Here is a 15,122-nt window from a genome sequence, read left to right on the forward strand (position 1 = left end):
TTTTTTGGTGTTGAGTTGCATGAGTGTTTTATAAATTTTGGATATTAACCCCTTATCAGATATATCATTGACAAATAACTTCTCCCATTCAGTAGTCTTCCTTTTTGTTTTATTTATGGTTTCCTTTGCTGCGAAAAATCCTTTAAGTTTGATGTAATCCCATATATTCATTTTTTCTTTTACTTCCCTTGCCCGAGGGGATATATCAGTAAAAATATTGCTCAGGTAATGTCTGCAAATTTACTCCCTACATTTTCTTCTATGAGTTTTATGGTTTCAAGTCTTACATTTAAATCCATTTTGAATTTGTTCTTGTATATGGTCCAATTTCATTTTTTTGCATGTGTCAGTCCAATTTTCCCAGCACCATTTATTAAGTAGACTATCTTCAACCCAATGTAAATTCTTGCTTCCACTGTTATAGATTAAATGACCACATATGAATGGATTTATTTCTGGGCTCTCTATTCTGTTCCATTGATCTATGTGCCTATTTTTATGCCAATACCATGCTGTTTTGATTACTATAGCCTTATAATATGATTTGATGTCGGGTAGCATGATACCCCTGACTTTGTTCTTATTTCTCAGGATTGCCTTGGCTATTTGGGGTCTTTTATGGTCCTATATAAATTTTAGGTTTATATTTTTTATTTCTGTGAAAAATGCCCTACGTAGTTTGATAGGAATTACATTGAATTCATATATTGCTTTAGGCAGTATGGACATTTTAACTATATTAATTCTTTCTATCCATGAGCATGGTAGATATGTTTCCATTTATTTGTATCTTCTTAAATTTGTCTTTTCAGTCTTATAATTTTCTGAGTACAGGTCTTTTACTTGTTTGGTTAAATTTATTTCTAAGTATTTTATAGTTTTTGAAGCAATTGTCAATGGGACTGTTTTCTTAATTTCTCCTGACAGTTTGTTATTGGTGTATTACAAATGCAACTGATTTCTGAATATTGATTTTGTATCCTGCTACCTTATGAATTCGTCTATCAGTTCCAATAGTTTTTTGATGGAATCTTTGGGGTTCTCTCTCAATAGTCATGTCATCTGCGTATAATGATAATTTTACTTCCTCCTTACCAATTTAGATGCCTTTTTTTTTTCATGTCTGATTGCTGTGGCTAGAATTTCCAGAACTATGTTGAATAAAAGTGGAGAAAGTGGACAGCCTCGTCTTGTTCCTGAAATCTTTTTTTTTTTTTTTTTTGAGGAGAAAAGCATACTTTATTCTAGATGCTGACAGCTAGGGATTGGCAGACTCATGTCTAGAACAAAACCACCTTTCCAGAACTGAGAATAATCAAGAGGTTTTACATTCAGGCAAGTAGGTGGGGGAGGAGGGGAGAAAGAACAAAGAAAGATGGGAGTTGGTCATGTTAAGTTTTGGGGCTAACAGTTGAGAATTGCCTCCCGGGGCCTGGTCTGAGAAATTGCCTCCTGTGGTCTGGTCGGCTTCATAAGGTTATCTGGAACTCAGCAGGCCTGGCTGGAGTGTGTCATGCATCTTCAGTAAGAGCCGCGGGGGAATTGTATGCATGGATTCCCCGGTCTGGGCACACTGGCAGTCCTGGAACATGCTCTAGCTTCATCCCAGTGCCTGTGGTTCCATCCTTCTCTTTTACTTTTCCTCTGGTTGCTTGAGACCTTCCCCATTTCACGTTGAGTCCTCAGCCATTGGAAACCAACTCATTGTAGGACTTCTCTGCAGCCACTTCTGCAGCCTGCCTTGTGGCAAACTGGATGAAAGCACACTGCTGTCTCTGCACGACGGTGGTGGTCTGGGTTTCTCCAAACTGGTAGAAATGGTTTCTCAGGTCTGTCTCAGTAATGGTATCACCCAGACCACCAACATATAGTGTGGTGAGAGTCCTGTCCTCTGGCGGGTCCAGACGAGGCATTGTTGAAGCCCGCTTTAGAAGCTTATCTGCCACAGGGTCATTGATTCCATAATATCGGTCTTTAATGTGCTGAACAGCAACGGGGTCATCTGGATCTGTTGGCTTCTCATGTCTGTATGGGCACTCCTCTCCTCCCTTACATCCCCCTGTCACCCAGAAAGAGCAAATGTGAGGTCGATTCCTTGTATAGTAAGGTGTGGTCCAGACCACTTTGAGCAGCATGTTACTGGTGGGTGTGGCTTTCCCCAGCATGCCAGCTGGCTGTGTTCCGTCAGAGTTAGAGATCACTCTCTCCATATTCTGTGCATAGTACTCTTTGTTGACATCTGACTTTGGCATGTCATCCTTAAAAGACAGTCCTGCATCATGAACCTGGATGGGGAGGCCATTCTCTAGATCCAAGAGGCAGGTCTGGCAGACATTCTTCAATTTACTGCAGGTTTGGCACAGTTCAGTCTTTTTGAAATGCATGCGGGCCCCAGGGCACCAGCGAAACACTGTGAATGGCCTGGCACAGGTTTTGCATTCCTTCCCGTGCATTTCTTTGGTCATTCGGATATATGGGTTTTCTCCAAGGCATGTCTGGCACAGAATGGGGAAGTCTGCATCCTCCCAGTTCTGTCTGTTGTAGGTGTTGGAACCCATTGAAGTTGCCATGTTGCGAGCATCTGGAGGAAGACGTAGCTTCTTAGTTGGGAGTGAGGACTCTTGTTCCTGATCTTAAGGGAAATGATTTTAGCTTTTCCCCATTGAGTATGATGTTAGCTGTGGGTTTATCATATATGGTCTTTATTATGTTGAGATATGATCCCTCTGTTCCCACTTTGCTAAGAGTTTTTATCATAAATGGCTGCTGGATTTTGTCAAATGCTTTTTCTGCATCTATTGATATGACCATATGATTTTTATTTTTCATTTGGTTGATGTGGTGTATCACATTAATTGATTTGTGGATATTGAATCAACCTTGCATACTAGGGGTGAATCCCACTTGATCATGGTGTATAATCTTCTTAATATATTGCTGAATTCTGTTTGCTAAGATTTTGTTGAGGATTTTTGCATCTATGTTCATCAGGGATATCGGCTTGTAGTTTTTCTTTTTTGTACTGTCTTTGGTTTTGGAATCAGGGTGATCGTGGCCTCATAGAAAAAGTTTGGGAGCCTTCCCTCCTTCTGGTTTTTTTGGAATAGTTTGAGAAGAATAGGTGATAATTCTTTTTTGAATGTTTGGTAAAATTCACTTGTGAAGCCATCTGGTCCAGGGCTTTTGTTTGTTGGAAGCTTGTTGATTACTTATTCAATTTCCTTGGTAGTAATCAGCCTATTCAGATTTTCTGTTTCTTCTTGAGTTAGCTTTGGAAGGTTGTATGCTTCTAGAAAATTATCCATTTATTCCAGATTGTCAAATTTGTTGGCATATAGTTGCTCATACTAGTTTCTTAAAATTTTTTATATTTCTGTGGTGTCTGTTGTCACTTCACCTCTTTCATTCCTGATTTCACTAATTTGTGTCCTCTTTTGTTATTTTTGTTTTTTTTTTTATGAGTCTTGCTAGAGGTTTGTCAATTTTGTTCATCTTCTCAAAAAAACAGCTCTTGGTTTCATTAATCTTTTGTATTTTTTTTCTGGTCTCTCTATTTCATTTATTTCTGCTCTGGGCTTTATTATCTCCTTCTTTGTACTCCCTTTTGGCTTATTTTGCTGTTCTTTTTCCAGTTCCCTGAGGTGTAAGGATAACCTGTTGATTTGAGATTTTTCTTGTTTCTTTAAGTAGGCCTGCACTGCTATGAACTTCCTTCTTAGGACTGCTTTCGCTTCATCCCAAAGATTTTGGGTCGTGGTGTTTTCATTTTCGTTTGTCTCGAGGTATCTTTTGATTTCTTCCTTGATGTCATTTTTGACCCACTTGCTATTTAGTAACGTATTATTCAGCCTCCATGTATTTCTGTGTTTTTCAGTTTTTTTCTTGTAGTTGATTTCTAATTTCATAGCACTGTGGTCAGAGAAGATACTTGATATGATTTCGAATTTTTTTTTTTTTTAAGATTTTATTGGGGAATTGCAGGAGGTAACAGCGTTGGGGAAGCGGGGAAGAGGAACAGACAATTACTGTCATTTTTTTGTTCTTCAGTCTAGTTGTGGAGAACGTCACTTCACTGGCCCATGTTGGTATTATCATTGCGCTCTTCCCCGGTGAGGCAGATCGGTTGCCAGCCATTGGATGGCCGCTCAAGGCGGCTCTTGGCAGCTCATGAAAGCGCATATCCGTTGCTGGCCAGCCCCACTGCAGCCTATGGCATCATCAGCGACTCATGGCAGCCCAGCTCCAGGTTGAGCTGTTGTTCACCATCCTACCTGTAGAGCAGCGGTTCTCAACCCTTTGGGGGTCAAACAACCCTTTCATAGGGGTCGCCTAAGACCATTGGAAAACAAAAAGATATTTACATTATGATTCATAACAGTAGCAAAATTACAGTTGTAGAGTAGCAACGAAAATAATTTTATGGTTGAGGGTCACCACAACATGAGGAACTGTATTAAGGGGTCACGGCATTAGGAAGGTTGAGAACCGCTGCTGTACAGGATGCAGCGTCACTGGCCCCCATGTGGGATCCGACCGGGGCCCTGCTGCTCAGAACTGGTGTACCAGACAAACTCCTAACCAACGCGCCATTCGGCCGGCCCTGATTTTTATTTTCTTAAATTTATTGAGACTTGTTTTGTGGCCTAACATGTGGTCTATGTTGGAAAATGTTCCATGTGCACTTGAGAAGAATGTATATTCCGTAGCTTTGGGGTGAAATGCTCTGAAAGCATCAATTAAACCCAGCTGGTCTAAAGTGTCATTTAATGCCACTGTCTCCACATTGATTTTCTGTCTGGAGGGATCTGTCCACTGGTGACAGTGGGGTGTTGAAGTCCCCTACTATGATAGTGTTACTGTTGATCTCCATCTTTATGTCTGTCAATATCTGTTTTATATGTTTAGGAGCTCATATGTTAGGTGCATAGATGTTTACTAGGGTTATGTCCTCTTGTTGGATCGATCCCTTTATTATTATGAAGTGCCCTTCTTTGTCCTTCGTTATGTTCTTCAATTTAAAGTCCATTTTATCTGATATAAATACTGCTACTCCAGCTTTTTTCTCGGTTCCATTTGCATGAAATATTTTACTCCATCCCTTACTTTCAGCCTGTAAGTGTCTTTTGATCTGAGGTGAGTCTCTTGTATACAGCATATGCAAGGGTCTTGCTTTTTTATCCATTCAGCCACCCTGTGTCTTTTGATTGGTGCACTTAACCCATTTACATTTAAGGTGATTATTGATAGGTTCATAGTTACTGCCATTTTGTTATTTGTGTTTCTGGTCTTCATTAATTAGGTTGTTTTTTCTTTCTTCTGCTTAAAGACACCCTTTTAACATTTCCTGCAACGCTGGCTTGTGGTAATGAATTCCTTTAGCTTATTCTTTTCTGGGAAGCTCTTTATCTCTCCTTCAATTTTAAAAGATAACCTTGCTGGATAAAGCAATCTAGGTTGTAGGCCTTTGTTTTTCATCACTTTGAAGACCTCCTGCCTCTCCCTTCTGGCCTGCAGAGTTTCTGTAGAAAAGTCAGTTGATAATCTTATGGGGGTACCCTTGTAAGTAACTCGCTGCCTGTCCCTTGCTGCTTTTAGGATTCTGTCTTTGTCTTTAACCCTTGCCATTTTCACTGTAATGTGTCTTGGTGTGGGCCTGTTTGGGATCATCTTGGTTGGAACTCTCTGCACTTTCTGGGCTTGTATGTCAATTTTTTTTTCCAGGTTAGGAAAGTTTTCAGTCATTATTACTTCAAATATGTTCTCGATCCCTTGCTCCCTCTCTTCTCCTTGTGGTATTCCTATGATGCGCATGTTGTTGTGCTTGATGTTGTTGCCCAGCTCTCTTAAGCTATTTTCAATTTTTTTTTAATTCTTTTTTCTTTTTGTTGTTCCACTTGTATGATCTTTGCTATCGTGTCTTCTAAGTCACTGATTCAATCCTCTGCTTCATCCAATCTACTGGTAATTCCATCGAGTTTGTTACTTATTTCAGTAATTGTATTCTTTAGTTTTAGCTGGTTGTTTTTCATGATTTCTCTATCCTTTTTTATATTCTCATTAATTTCCTTGAACATTCTAATAATCAGTGTTCTGAACTCTGTCTCTAATAGGTTGTTTACCTCTATTTCCTCTAGTTCCACTGGTTCAGGAGGTTTCTTCTGTTCTTTTATTTGGGACGTGTTTCTTTGTTTCCCCATTCTGGCTTACTCTTTGTGCTTGCTTCGATGTGTTAGGTAGATCCCCTAGGTCTCTCAGTTTTTTCTGGGTGGACTTATGTGGTATGTTTCCTTTATATTTGAATTGCTCCATCTCCCTGTTCTCCTGTGTGTGTGTACCAGAGGTGTTCGTTGTGTTGTGTGTCTTCTGTTAGAGTTGAGCTTTGGTTGCTTTTGGCTTGTCAGTAGGTGGGATTGACTCCCAGGCTGACTAGCTGTGAGGATTAGCTGTGTCCACAGTTTATGAGCTGCTGTGTAAGGGTTAATCCCTATGATGAGGCTTGGCCCTTATGTGCTCTTGTGTCTGTAGCAATTTCACTTTGGGTGTGACTCTTGTAGGTCAACCCAGAAATGCTCTGGTTTTATCTAAAGTTGGCCTCTGGGTGTGATGATTCTTGTGCCTCTTTGGCTGGGCCCTGCTGTAGAGCTATTTTAGAGCAAAACAGATCAACAAGCACGGACCACAACAGCCACCAAAAGAAACCAGATACTCTCACATGTAAAACACAACCAACACTAAACATGCACAGAAATATCAAACATAAAAAAGAAATTGCAGAAAAATGGATAGAACGAGGAAAAGTAGAGCCTTGAAAAGAAAGAATAGAAGGGGAGAGAGAGGGGAGATAAGAAAGAAATAAATAAAGAAATAGAAAAAAGAATATGTATGTATCCATATATATGTTCATATATATACCTATATAAAAAACTAAAAATGATAATGAAATAGAAAAAAGAAAAACAACAAAAACAAGCAAACAAAAAAACCCCAGAAGACCCCAACGAAACAAACAAAAAGCACGCCAAAAAACCCAGTGCCAGTCTTGGCTAAAGTCCATGAAACTATCTCCAGGTTGTCCTCTGCTGTACAAAAACTCCTCTGCGTCTCATGGTTGAAGAGCCAGCCACCTGGTGCCTAGAGTGGCCCTGGCGATGCAGGTCCAGATGAATGGGATTATGAGGTGTGATTGGTAGTTTTTACATAGTCAATGCCATTTCTGCTCTCGCCTGCCCAGAGGCACACTGAGAACTGCGCAGCCAGAAGGCTCCATGTGCGTCTTTGGGCACTCTTTCCTCTAGGGGTTGTGGGGGGGGGTGTGAAATTTCTGAGCCACTAAAAGTCACCTGCTGGGGGTCCTGCGAGTGACTAAGCAGCTGAAGTTGCCCTGCCTCCCAAGGGGGCGCGGTAGGCAGGCCCACACTCTGCAGCCTCTTCCCGAGTTGAGTTCCTCAACCCCCTGGGAGTAGGAGCACCTCTGTAATCTGACATTACTCCATTCAGAGATCAGCTTAAGTCTCTGGGATGGCGGGGCCAGGGTATCCAAGGGAGGGTGGCGGTGGGTTTTTATCTCTGCCGTTGGTTTTTGCTTTGTGTCTGAGAAAAAGAAAAAGAAGAAAGAGAAAAAAAACAAAAACAAAAAAACCCGGCCGCCACCGTTTTGAGCTGAGGCTTATGCCTCAGATGCCCCAGCCGTGCTGCTGGTGCGGGACCGCGGGGGCGCAGGGGCTGAGCCCGTCCTGAGGCTGCAACGCTCTGCGATCTGCTCTCTGGGGCCCCCATTCTCAGCAGTCACGGGCTGCGCCTCCACGCCTCTCGTCTCACTCTTCCCCCACTCGCCTGGTCTGCCCACCTTCAAGCAATTGTCGTGTGAGTCTCTTAGCTGTTCTGGGGGGATGAGTAGAGGTTCCTCTGATGAGTTACAGCTGCTCAACTTGAGGCGCTTTCCAAGGGAGAACTTGGAGCCCTCCTCACAACCGCCATTTTCCTCAGCCCCCTATTTGTCTGTGTCCACCTTTGCTGACAAGCGAAATACAAGATGGTTTTATCATAATTATCTGAAAAGTAGACTTCTTGAAAAACGTCTCAGCCGTTTACTTACTCTTAGAAGTTGGTGCCAAGAAATAAATATAGGCGCTCAGAAAAATGTATGTATATATGCGTATATATGCCCTTACGTCTGAGCTGAACAAAGGAGCTTTATCAGTGAGGCGGCAAAACAGTTATTGCATCTAGACTGTGTGGCTTCTGGTGAGACATGTCTCTTACCCAGGGATCTTTTCTCATTTTGCTTTCCTCTTGCCTTTCTGATGGCCACATTCATTCACCATTTGTGTGACTGTTCAATGTGCAGTGTCTGGTCTGCAATTTAAAATAGACCTTATGGAAGATTATATTCTGGTTTCGACCCTTTAGAAGTATATTGCCCTTTCCAAGGTCTACAGGTGTATCTCACTACCATTATTGATTTTCTCCCCTGGTTGGTGACCTGACTGATTATTTTGGGAGGTACACATTTTTCTTAATTCCTGCAAGTTTTAGTATAGAACTTTCTGTCATTTTTAGATGACCTTTCTCTTTGAAGGATTTTTTTCTTCCACCTTTTTAATTGATTTCTGTTTTCCTTTATTTTAGTTGAATTCTTAAAATATAATTTTGGTAATTATGTATTCGTTTCTTTAGAGGCATTATGGAAGAGTAGTTAAGAACATATACTTTGGAACCAGACTGCGTAGGTTTGAATCCTAGCTTATTATTTACTATCTCTGTGGCCTTGGCAAATTATTTTACCATCTGTCAAATGTGAAAAATAACGGTGTCTACCTTGTAGGGCTGTTATGAAGATTAAATAAGTTAATACATGTAAAGTTCTCATAATATCTGGCACATAATAAACATTCAGTAAATATTAGTTATGGTTATTCTTTACTACAACAAAATATTTGCTCTTTATCTTCTATAGCATCATTGCATTTTCTTATTTTCAGTTAGCTAAAGGTCAAATTATGTTGAATAAATTATGCTACATCCACACAATGGAATGTTAACCAGCCATTAAAAGGATGAGATGGATCTATGTATACTGACCAGAAAAGCTATTAATGATATTTTAGATGGTAATTTTCAGCTCCACATTCATATCAAAATTTAATGTTTAAAAGCTGTGTTATATAAAGATGTGTCTTCCCAATAAGAAAATATTGGGGAAAGTCTATACTTTGGATGAATGGATGGAGAGGAAACTTGAGCTCTTGAACTTCCTATTTTATATGATTTTAAAAAGTATGGGATTATGGGAGTACACATACACACACACTTTGTACATTTCAGTACTTTTAAAGCATTAAAACAAGACTTCTTTCATTGCTTGTACTAATAGACATTTTAGTAAAATCTGTACACTTCTAGCTTTTTTTTCTAAACCAGATTTGTAAGAGTAAAGGTAATGCAGGAAGACTTATTTATCAAATGAGCCAAGAGACAAAATATTAATATCTTCAATTATTTCTTTGCTTGGCTAGGTTAAAAGGAATTGTGTTTGTTGGTCGTTAAGTGCCGACTTGAACACAGGTGTACACAGGTATGTGCACACCTCCTTTAAGTGACTGAGTTACTTTGGAAAATGATGGGAATTCTCATTAGGAAAAATGAAGAAAAATACGGGAAAAGAATAGGATAGGAAAAGTAAATATACATAAACATATTCCTAGAGCAGTGCTTTTCACATTTGAAAAATAGCTGCAAAATAACTAATAATTTGAGTGCCCACTGTGTGCCTGCTACATTTCTGTGTGTTTATATGCCCAGAATGTGTGTGCAGTAGCATACATATTTTCGCATATTTGTGATTGAGTGTACACCCTTGATCAGTCAGTCTGCCATAAGCCTCGAGCAAAAGCAATGAGTTCTGTAGTTATTTTTAAAGGTAGATTATTTATTCATCTCTTTCTAATAGTCTTAATGCCCTTGAAAAATTCTACTTGCTGCATAAAACCAAGAACGCTGATCTGCATCTCTTTGTGGTTAGTTGCCATAAAGCCTATATTTAAATTTCGTTGAGGCCTCGTTTTAGTGCCTGGAGTCACAGGATGAAGACCTGTCAGGAAGGGACTGTATACGTGGCTGTTGGTCTCGTGCCTTTTGTGACAAAGGCATTCCCCTTTGCTCGCTGCTGCCCCAAGGCCCTGAGCCCCTGGCTCCAGCGCAGTCGGTCTGTGCAGTGCTCTGACGTCAGCAGTGTCTGCATGAGCCCTGCTATTGTCTTACTGCTCCGGCAGGGCTGGAGTTGCAGTATCCTCCGTTGGTGCTGCTCCCAGACCTGCCTCACTACATCCCTGCAGAGCCACGTCGCCTGTCTTTCCCTATTGGACTTCCAGAGCAGCTCTTGGGTTTTGGTTTTTGGTGCTGGAGGAGAGACCATGCTTTTCAGTCACTCGGGAGAACACTGCAGGCTGTAAGAAGAGAATCTTGCAGCTGGACACAGCCTGGACTGCATTGTCTGTCCTCGTGACCCCTGCTGTGCAGACGCTCATCTCTTCACTCTCATATGCACACTCGCCCCGCTTTTCCCTCCTGCCTTTTCCCCTTCTGATTTTTTAAAGCAGCCTCTGGAGCCAGCCATGTTTGGCACCGAATCTTCATGTAAGTAAACGGATCCCACTTCTTTGCTGTTGAGAAATCTGCTTGCTGTCATGGTTTCATTGGCTTGGAGTTCATGTCACTTTGCCGTAGGCCATTAACAGCTTCTGTATTTGACTCTAATTACAAAGGAATTGGTCTCTGGGAAGGGATTCTCCCTGAAACGGGTTGTTCATCCTTAAGGCCAGAGATGTCACTGTGGTCACAGCCAGGCCTTCAGGAGGAGTGAGGGACACAGGAATCCAGGCTGCCTCCCAGAAAGTGTTAATTGATGGGATCTCATCTGTCACTGATCTATTGTTGTGGGGTCTCGAATGGTCCTTAAACCCTAAAATAGATACTGGGAGGATCTGAGATGATAGTGTTAATTAGAAAGGAAAGAAGGGTTTACATTTTTTTTTATCTAAAAGGATAAAAGCATTAGTATAACCTCTTCCTCCATATTTTTATAAAAATATAGGAGTAGACATTTTATGTGGATTAAGAAAAGAATAACAATTATGCCTTATTTTGAAGGTGGATTTTTTTTTTTTTTTTTTACACAATGCCTTCAATTTTGGTACGCTGGCTAGCGTCACAGTCCAGCGGCATCATATCTGTCTTAAAAGTTATACAATGAAATTGCTTTGGCGCAGAGCAGGCCTCATGCAGTGGGTTGAGCTGGACAGCACTCGCAGACAGCTGAAGCTGGTATTTATAAAATGATGGCCAGCCTCAGTACCGTGAGGGTGATTTCATGTTGGATGTAGAATCGTGTGACTTGTTAATGCAGCTGTACAGGCTCTGCAGGATATTTGGTCATTGTCTATGAGCAAAGGTGACAGTTAAGAATTTCTTTAGACACCCAACCTGCTGGCCTAGAACATTAAAAATTGGCAGGACACTGTCTTTGAGAGGAGTAGGGGGCTAGGGCAGAAATTTAAGAAACACATTTCTTAGGAATTTATAATTCAATCTTTTCTTCTGAGCTCTGGTGATCAGTGTGACTATTGGTACACAGCTTAGTGATTATTCCAGAATACTAGTATTTCAAGAGAGCTAATAATCCTCAGTTCTTTTGTTTCCTGATTGGCTTTCTTTCAGGGTTGATAAATTTTGCTGTTTATGGTAGCTTCCCATTTTTTAAATTACCACTTTACCTAATCAAGGTCAAGGTTTATTAACAATGAAATACACTGTCCTATTCAGCATGTGACAATACTATATTCTAATAATTTAAAAATAGTTTTCTGATTCACTTAATGGTACATTTGGAATTATTCTTGTGGGGGTACACACACACACACACACACACATATATCTATACTGGGGGTGCCAAAAAAATGTATACATATTTTAAGAAAGGAAAAAACTATTAAAACTGTAATATTCGATATATACTGATAACAAAAGAGGAATACGAATCATGTGTATACATATTTTTGGCACCCCTGGTATATATAATACTTTTCGTCTCACCTTCTAAGTTCTAGCTGGGCCAATAATCAAATCACCAGAGACAGATTAATAGGAGAAAATAAAATTTTAATACATGTGCATGGGGAATTCACATAAGCATGAAAATTCAGATGCCAGGGAGGTAAAATTTGGTATATATGCGATTTTGGACAAAGAAGTGAAAGGGAGGGGGAATGGAATCTTAGATTTCAAAAGTGAGAATCGGTGACTAACAGGTAATTGAGAAAGAGCAGAACACACATGGCAAGTAAATTTTTGCTACGTGACCCAGAAACAATGAGATAGACATGGGGGTAACCCAGTAAACAGGCCCCTGTTTGATCCCCTCTTAGCGATCATACATAATTCAATTTAGTCTGCTAAGGTAACATCCTAAGATTTGCTTCCTGCAGTAGGTCTTTCCCTCTGAATCTCTTGGGCAGGGAAGTCGGGAGGGTCAAAGGTGCTTTCTGAGTCTTTTATTTTTTAATAATCAGCTTGAAATCAATATCCTAAAAGACTAAAACTTTTTTTTTTTTTTAAATTGGGGAATTGGGGGAGGGGAACAGTGTTGGGGAATTGCGGAGGGGGACCAGTCAAGTTGCTGTTCTTCAATCTTAGTTGTGGAGGGTGCCAATTGCCACTGGCTGCCCATTGGCAGCTCGTGGCCTCTAAGCTCAAGGTGCTGAGTTTAGTCTTAGTTGTGGGTGGGCATAGGCCACCATCGAACAGGCAGTCTTGTTGTTAGGAGCACATGCTCTCACCACCTGAGCCATCCTGCCACCTGTTGGCAGCTCAGTGGCAGCTCAGCTTGGGCCCAGCTCATTGGCCCATGTGGGAATTGAGCCGGCGGCCCTATTGCTCAGAGCTTGTGCTCTTAAGCTAACTCTTAACCAAGTGACCCACTCGGCTGGCCTACAAAAGGCTAAAACTTTTTATCTTCTTCATTGTCATCCCAGAAATGGAAACAGATTATTAAGAGGCAAAACCAGTTTAACTTCAGTCATAGAATTTTGTTAATGTAGGAACCTAGATATGGACAGAAATATTTATCTACTAAAGGAAAGTTAGCCTTATTACTTTGTGTAGCTGAAAATGGAAGCTGAAACTCAGAGTGGGTGTCTTTGGGTTCTTGGACCATGAACTCTAGTCTGGCCAGCACCACAGCCTTTCTTTCTTTTTTTTTTTAAAGATTTTTATTGGGGAAGGGGAACAGACAAGTTTCTGTCCTTTTGTTCTCCAGTCTAGTTATAGAGGACATTGCTTCACTGGCCCAAGTTGGCACCATCATTGCGCTCTTCCCGGGGGAGGCAGATCAGTCGCTGGCTTCTGGACGGCTGCTCACAGCGGTTGCTGGCCGCTCATGCTGGCTGTTGGCTACACACAGTAGCCCATGGCAGCCCACTGCCACAGGGGCTGCAGCCTACGCCGTCGCCGGCGACTCATGGCAGCCCAGCTCCAGGTTGAGCTGTTGTTCAGCATCCAAGCTGCAGAGGGCAGTGTCACTGGCCCTCATATGTGAGATCTGAACCAGTGCCCTCTGGCATCCCAAGCCAGCTCTTAACCAACACGCCACTCGGCTGGCCCACCACAGCCATTCTTGATTATCAAACTTGACTTGTGATAATATCACCCATGTGCTATGTGGTATGTTTGAAAACTGCTAGTTGCTTTTGGTCTCCTTAGCTACCAGATTACTGAACAGTCAGAATACTATTCAGAAGACAGAGCACCATCATATACGTTTTTGGCTTTTTTTTTTTAAACTCTTAAAACTTTACTATTAAATCTTGTTTCTTGCTTGTCACTAGAAGACCATGGATGGATTCATCCTGTCACTGGTTGTTAAGTGTTGAGATTGGACTTCCTTCTTCACATAAGGAGATGCCTTAAATCTGTACTCAGAGTTAAAACAAGTGGATTTTCTTTGTGTTTTGAGCATAGCTTTCTAGGCCTTTAATTTCCACCCTTAAATTCTATTATATAGGCTGAAACTATATTTAGAATATTCAGAAAAATAGTCACATTTGAAGCTCTAATTAGTTCAGAAGGGACCTTCCATACCACCTGGGATATTCTTACTGACTTTTTATAATAAATAACTTGTTTAACTATATGCCCTGTGTACAGTGCTGTGCTAGAACTCGGAAAGGTCAGTTTTTTTCTAACGTTCTGAATTTGTGATTCTTACCTTTGATCCCGGTTGCAGTACTTTCCTTGTACTGGATGCTTTAACTTTTTTAATTGAGGTATGGTTTACATACAATAAAATGCGTAATTCAAAGTGTGCAGCTCAGTGAACTCTCACGTATGTTCACACCCACGTTACCACTACCCAGAAAAGATACCGAACATTTTTATTACTCCAGAAAGTTCACTTGTGACCATGCTTCCCAGTGAATATTATTTCTCATCAAAAGGGATTCACTCTCTGACTTCCATGTCCATAGAGTCATGTGTAAATGGCTCTTTTAAATTTTCTTTCTCCCCTCCTTGCTCTTTGCCTATAAGAGAAGGAGATGTCAATGTCTTCATTTTCAAGTACTGGATTGATTAAGCTGACCTTGTGTTTCAGATCTTGGAGGTCAGGGATTTGTAGTAGCCTGGGTATCACATTATAACATGCTCTATCTCACTGAAATAGTATTGCTTGGTTTAAATACTAAAATGTCTCTCTCTTCACCACCTCTGCCACACAAAGAGCCTTGGAAATGACCAAAAAATTCACCTGGAAGAGTAGACCCTTGTTCCTCAAAGTTAAAGACTTACATAGTTATGGCACCAGAATTAATAAATTCTGTCTGACAGTGTTTTAGTGAATGTCTCCAACAGTGCCAGCCTGTTTTTCCTGACTTAGTGGGTCTGAGTCTCCCATAGTTGTGTAGTTTGGCCACAATCTATTTTGACCACTTTGAAATGGAAGCGTTCTATGTTATGTGTAGATTAATCGTTACAAAGCAGGAAGTGTGGCTTCTGTAACTTTGTTACCATCTTGATGTATTTCACAGAGTTCTTCCTTTGTTGAAATTTCCCATGTCTAAAAATGGGAGCAG

At 40.8% G+C, this 15,122-nt stretch overlaps 1 pseudogene; it reads right to left on the minus strand.

Moving 5' to 3' along the window:
* Positions 1-1,511: 1,511 nt before the first annotated feature.
* LOC109389337 (pre-mRNA-splicing factor RBM22 pseudogene) lies at positions 1,512-2,570 on the minus strand (annotated as a pseudogene).
* Positions 2,571-15,122: the final 12,552 nt, after the last annotated feature.

Source organism: Hipposideros armiger, unplaced genomic scaffold (genome assembly GCF_001890085.2).
Source record: "Hipposideros armiger isolate ML-2016 unplaced genomic scaffold, ASM189008v1 scaffold_230, whole genome shotgun sequence".
NCBI classification, from domain to species: domain Eukaryota; kingdom Metazoa; phylum Chordata; class Mammalia; order Chiroptera; family Hipposideridae; genus Hipposideros; species Hipposideros armiger.